Source organism: Lepidochelys kempii, chromosome 2 (genome assembly GCF_965140265.1).
Source record: "Lepidochelys kempii isolate rLepKem1 chromosome 2, rLepKem1.hap2, whole genome shotgun sequence".
Taxonomy (NCBI): domain Eukaryota; kingdom Metazoa; phylum Chordata; order Testudines; family Cheloniidae; genus Lepidochelys; species Lepidochelys kempii.
In genome coordinates, this window is record NC_133257.1 from 86,567,796 (window position 1) to 86,574,975 (window position 7,180).

Sequence of the window (7,180 nt, forward strand, 5' to 3'; positions counted from 1 at the left end):
TTTATGTAATGATATATATATTTCTGTTCATTTTCTTTCTACTGGAGCCACATATTTTAACTGTTAAAGGCAGGTTCTGTATCACTTGTCTGTCAGTTGCAGATACAATAGAAATAACTCCTTATTGTGCCACTGGATATTGACGGTTGCCAACCTTAAGATTTGACAGTAATATGGGTAGGTTATAGCCAAGAAGTAGTACTTTGATTACACTAAAATAATACTGTTATGAGCTGATTTTCTGGAAAACACAAATTCTGAGTTTTCTCATGCATGAAGGGAGCATCTCATAAACATCTACAAAGACATCTCGTTTTCTTCCTTCAAATTCCCCCTTAAAACTACTTTGCTGTTGTAACCCTTCTGCCTGTCAGAGTTGGCAGCAACAAGGGCCCGGTTCAGTATCTAGGGGTTCCATTCCAATAACACAATGCAAAACTGGCTCGAGCCCCCACCTAGTGACCTGGGACAAATATATACCGCCCCGGCTGGGCACCTCCAAGAGGCAATACTTCCCCTCTTGCAAGCACATAGTCTGAGTGTAGCAAAAAGCCTTTTAATAACAGAAACAATGTGGTATTTTGTTGGGGAAACACACTAACAGGATTCATAACACAACCCATGAGCAAAAAACCCACTCCAAGTAAATTGGGGCATGTCCTTTCCTTTTGGTTCTTGAGTCCAGCAACCCCAAATCACCCAAAGTCCCAAAAGTCCAATGACCCAAAAGTCTCTGTCCCTGGTCAGGAGCAGCCCCAGAGTTTGAAAGTTTATCTGCAGGTTTACTTCCCAACCTGGGTGGAGATTGGGGGGGGTGGGCGTGTTAAGGGGCACCTTACATGAGCCAAAGCTGATGGCCCCACCTCTCCAGGGGGCTCCACTCTGCCAGCTGCCCCATGAGCTGCTCTAGGCATCCAACAAACTGCTCTGCTCCACAAACTGCTCCACCATAAATCTGCAGGCTCCCCCACTACTTAACACTCAGTGATTTCAGTTCTTCTTAAGTTTGGCTCTTTTGTGATTTCAGCTTGTGGTATGGGAGCCTCAGTGCTGGTGCGCCATTAGTCCAAAGTGAATTCAGCTCAGCAGCCTGTAATTAGACTCCTAATGGAATCAAAATTAGTTCTGATATTCTACAGTGGAGAGAGGAGGAAGTGCAATTAGCATTTAATACCCTCACCAGGGGGCCCATACCACCAAGTATTAATACCTATTCCCAGCCTTTCTCAAATTCACAGAGTTTTGGAACCCATGTCCCTTGCCTAGTGAGTGCTAGTTCGTTGATGGCGAGTCCCTCCATCATAACAAAAGGCCAAGGACAGTTCCACTGTCTTTGATTCCCATAATCAGGGTAATAACAGTTTATTCTTCCTGCCCCAATAACAGAGACACTGAGGATCCCACAGCAGCCAAAGTGACCGCTTGGGCAGCTATGGCGTCATTCTAGGCGGGGTGGGTGTGCCTGTGCAAATGAGATCAGCCCCTGAAGTTCTTTTCCACAACTTGCCATACCTCACCACCAGATGTCAGAGTGGAGCTCATCCTGACTCTGCTTATACTATCATACCTAGAACAACCTTGACAACAGATAAGCAGTTGGTATACTGAAACCACTGCTTATTTTGCTGACCCATATTGTCTCACTGTTTCTTAGTGCTCCTTCCAGCTGCTATATCCACCTGTTATTTTGTTTTATATTTATATTTTAAATGCTTTACTGCAGGAGCAAGCTTTGATGGGTTTGTAAAGTGGATTGAATAATGGGGACCTGTCCATTGTAGGCTCCTGGATATTACTACTGCAATACAAATAATGAGAGTCCTTTAAAGAACGTCTCAGTGACACAGCAGGTGTTGCAATTTGTTTTTTCTTCACCTTTGTGTTATAGGGCTGTTGAACGTGTGTTTGAATGTCCCTCTAGCGGTAACTCTTGTAGTTCTACTTAATACAGGAAATATATGCATACTACTCAGAATAGTTTGCAGAAACTGTGGGTACATCTACACAGCAAAAAGAAGAAGAAAAAACAACCCCACAGAGCCTGTGTCAGCTGACTCAGGTTCACACTATGTGGCTAAAAATAGCAGGGTAAACATTCCAGACAGAGCTGGTACTTGGAGACCCCTTCCTCACCAGATCTCTGAGCCAGCCCAAGCCCAAATGTCTGCACTGTTAGTTTTACCCTACAATTCAAGCCCATGTTAGTTGACACAGGCTCTGGGACTAGTTCCTGTGGTTTTTGTTGCGCTTTTTGCTGTGTAGATGTACCATTTGTGTGTTTGAGGAATGAAAGATAAAGTATGGTTCATTGTTAATATAAAACCTTAAGCTTAATGTTTTCTTATACACAAAATTCTGACTGCACAATGTGATACAAAAGTTGGCAATGATGTGGGTGTGACCCTGAGCACCTCATACTCATACCCTACACACTGTCATAATAATCTGTACAAAATGTTTATTGTGAGGTATCATTTGAAAACTAATAATTCATTGTTCGTTAATATCCTTGCGGGATATATGTGCATGGTGTGTATTAAAAGTTATGGATTTCTGCTGAAAAATGATCAAAGTGTATTTAAACCAGGCATGTCGGGAAGTTAGTGAACTGAGGTGAAGTTAGGTCTGCCCTAGACAAAGGAATGTGTTTGCTTCTCTGACCAGCTCATGAGGCAAAGACAATCAAGGTCCATTTTTACATATTAGGTAAGCAAAGCTAACAAGGGGGGTGTGGGACAGCCTGGCATCTACACCCAGCAGGAGAGAGATCTTGATCTGGGTTTTACTTTCCAAAGACTACATTTCAAAGGTTTACTGGTCTATAAAGACAGGGTGCTGAACCTCAAATGATAAACAATAGAATCAACTGATTCTGTATAATATTGCTGTATTATAAAAGTGTATAGAGTGAGGTCTTTTCTGAAAACTAATGTCACACTAATGATTAATATCATTGTGAAATGTATGTATTAATATTATATAAGGAAATATAGATACTTAATAATGATGTGTTTTCAAGTCTGTCACCAAACAGAGAGAAACAAGTTCCCTCTCAGACAGGAGAGAAGGAAGCTATTTACCTGTCTCCCAGGTAAATTAAATATGGTGAAACAACAGAAGCCCTATTTACATACAGGAGGGGTGGGAAATTCATAGAAAGGGGAAAAAAGCATGAGGTCATCCTGCCTCTTGGAACAAAGTCATTGAACTTTAGAAGATATAAGCAAAGACAGAAGCTGTCTTTGGCATCCATCAATAGACAGTTTGCTGGAATCAGAGTTGCTGAACCAAGGCTGACTGCATAGCACACAGACTCTCAGGATGTGACCTGCATGTTTGTTGCTGACTGTTAGCATCCCAGGCAGAGAGCTACAGTAGCAACCTTGGGTGCCTCACAATGCTTTGCTACTGTAGCTCTCTGCAGTGTGAGCTACTCAGGGTTACAAAGTAGGTGACAAAAAGAAAAGGAGTACTTGTGGCACCTTAGAGACTAACCAATTTATTCGAGCATAAGCTTTCGTGAGCTACAGCTCACTTCATCGGATGCATACTGTGGAAAATACAGAAGATGTTTTTATACACACAAACTGTGAAAAAATGGGTGTTTATCAGTACAAAAGGTTTTCCCTCCCCCCACCCCACTCTCCTGCTGGTAATAGCTTATCTAAAGTGATCACTCTCCTTACAATGTGTATGATAATCAAGGTGGGCCATTTCCAGCACAAATTCAGGTTTTCTCCCCCCCCTCCCCAAACCCACTCTCCTGTTGGTAATAGCTTATCTAAAGTGATCACCCTCCTTACAAGGTGTGTGATAATCAAGGTGGGCCATTTCCAGCACAAATCCAGCGTTTAACAAGAATGTCTGAGGAACAGTGTGTGTGTGTGTTTGGGGGGGAAATAATAAACAGGGGGAAATAGGTTACTTTTTATAATGAATCAGCCATTCCCAGTATCTATTCAAGCCTAAGTTAATTGTATCCAATTTGCAAATTAATTCCAATTCAGCAGTCTCTCGTTGGAGTCTGTTTTCAAAGTTTTTTTGTTGAAGGAGAGTCACTTTGAGATCAGAAATCGAGTGACCAGAGAGATTGAAGTGTTCTCCGACTGGTTTATGAATGTTATAATTCTTGACATCTGATTTGTGTCCATTTATTCTTTTACGTAGAGACTGTCCAGTTTGACCAACGTACATGGCAGAGGGGCATTGCTGGCACATGATGGCATATATCACATTGGTGGATGTGCAGGTGAACGAGCCTCTGATAGTGTGGCTGATGTTATTAGGCCCTGTGATGGTGTCCCCTGAATAGATATGTGGGCACAGTTGGCAACGGGCTTTGTTGCAAGGATAGGTTCCTGGGTTAGTGGTTATGTTGTGTGGTATGTGGTTGCTGGTGAGTATTTGCTTCAGGTTGGGGGGCTGTCTGTAGGCAAGGACTGGCCTGTCTCCCAAGATTTGTGAGAGTGTTGGGTCATCCTTCAGGATAGGTTGTAGATCCTTGATAATGCGTTGGACGGGTTTAAGTTGGGGGCTGAAGGTGACGGCTAGTGGCATTCTGTTATTTTCTTTGTTAGCCCTGTCCTATAGTAGGTGACTTCTGGGAACTCTTCTGGCTCTATCAGTCTGTTTCTTCACTTCCGCAGGTGGGTATTGTAGCTGTAAGAATGCTTGATAGGTGACACAAGCTCTTACTGGTCTGGAATGCACTCCCAACCCCATGACAGAGCAAACAGAGACAGACTTGTTGATTTCTACGTGGTGATGCTAGAGCACTGTGTGATTGTTAGTGATGTGGCTGAATAAAAACAAGTACGTGCCTAAACGTAACAGGACCTAAGGTTTTTGGTTACTTAAATTTAGCAGCACCACATAATGAAACAAATTACATGGGAATTAATAAACATCTTAGCTTAAATTGTTGGTGGGAGACTTACTTATTTCCCTGTTTCAGAGTAACAGCCGTGTTAGTCTGTATTCGCAAAAAGAAAAGGAGTACTTGTGGCACCTTAGAGACTAACCAATTTATTTGAGCATAAGCTTTCGTGAGCAACAGCTCACTTCATTGGATGCATACTGTGGAAAATACAGATGATGTTCTTATACATACAAACCATGAAAAAATGGGTGTTTACCACTACAAAAGGTTTTCTCTCCCCCCACCCCACTCTCCTGCTGGTAATAGCTTATCTAAAGTGATCACTCTCCTTACAATGTGTATGATAATCAAGGTGGGCCATTTCCAGCACAAATCCAGGATTTCTCCCCCCCTCCCTTTTTTCCACACACACAAACCCACTCTCCTGTTGGTAATGGCTTACACAATGCAATCCACAGCCTCAGAAACAACTCTGACATCATAATCAAAAAGGCTGACAAAGGAGGTGCTGTTGTCATCATGAATAGGTTGGAATATGAACAAGAGGCTGCTCGGCAGCTCTCCAATACCACTTTCTACAAGCCATTACCCTCTGATCCCACTGAGATTACCAAAAGAAACTACAGCATTTGCTCAAGGAACTCCCTGAAAAAGCACAAGATCAAATCCGTACAGACACACCCCTGGAACCGCGACCTGGGATATTCTATCTACTACCCAATTTCCATAAACCTGGAAATCCTGGGCGCCCCATCATCTCAGGCATTGGCACCCTGACAGCAGGATTGTCTGGCTATGTAGACTCCCTCCTCAGGCCCTACGCTACCAGCACTCCCAGCTACCTTCGAGACACCACTGACTTCCTGAGGAAACTACAATCCATCGGTGATCTTCCTGATAACACCATCCTGGCCACTATGGATGTAGAAACCCTCTACACCAACATTCCATACAAAGATGGACTACAAGCCGTCAAGAACAATATCCCAGATAATGTCACGGCTAACCTGTTGGCTGAACTTTGTGACTTTGTCCTTACCCATAACTATTTTACATTTGGGGACAATGTATACCTTCAAATCAGCGGTACTGCTATGGGTACCCGCATGGCCCCACAGTATGCCAACATTTTTATGGCTGACTTAGAACAACGCTTCCTCAGCTCTCGTCCCCTAACACCCCTACTCTACTTGTGCTATATTGTTGACATCTTCATCATATGGACCCATGGAAAAGAAGCCCTTGAGGAATTCCACCATGATTTCAACAATTTCCATCCCACCGTCAACCTCAGCCTGGTCCAGTCCACACAAGAGATCCACTTCCTGGAAACTACAGTGCTAATAAACGATGGTCACATAAACCCCACCCTATACCGGAAACCTACTGACCGCTATTCCTTCCTACATGCCTCCAGCTTTCACCCTGACCACACCACACGATCCATTGTCTACAGCCAAGCTCTGCGATACAACCACATTTGCTCCAACCCCTCAGACAGAGACAAACACCTACAAGATCTCTATCAAGCATTCTTACAACTACAATACCCACCTGTGGAAGTGAAGAAACAGATTGATAGAGCCAGAAGAGTTCCCAGAAGTCACCTATTACAGGACAGGCCTAACAAAGAAAATAACAGAACGCCACTAGCCGTCACCTTCAGCCCCCAACTAAAACCCCTCCAATGCATTATTAAGGATCTACAACCTATCCTGAAGGATGACACAACACTCTCACAAATCTTGGGAGACAGGCTAGTCCTTGCTTACAGACAGCCCTCCAACCTGAAGCGAATACTCACCAACAACCACATACCACACAACATAACCACTAACCCAGGAACCTATCCTTGCAACAAAGCCCGTTGCCAACTGTGCCCACATATCTATTCAGGGGACACCATCACAGGGCCTAATAACATCAGCCACACTATCAGAGGCTCGTTCACCTGCACATCCACCAATGTGATATATGCCATCATGTGCCAGCAATGCCCCTCTGCCATGTACATTGGTCAAACTGGACATTCTCTACGTAAAAGAATAAATGGACACAAATCAGATGTCAAGAATTATAACATTCATAAACCAGTTGGAGAACACTTCAATCTCTCTGGTCACGCGATTACAGACATGAAAGTTGCGATATTACAACAGAAAAACTTCAAAACCAGACTCCAGTGAGAGACTGTTGAATTGGAATTCATTTGCAAATTGGATACAATTAACTTAGGCTTGAATAGAGATTGGGAGTGGCTAAGTCATTATGCAAGGTAACCTATTTCCCCTTGTTTTTTTC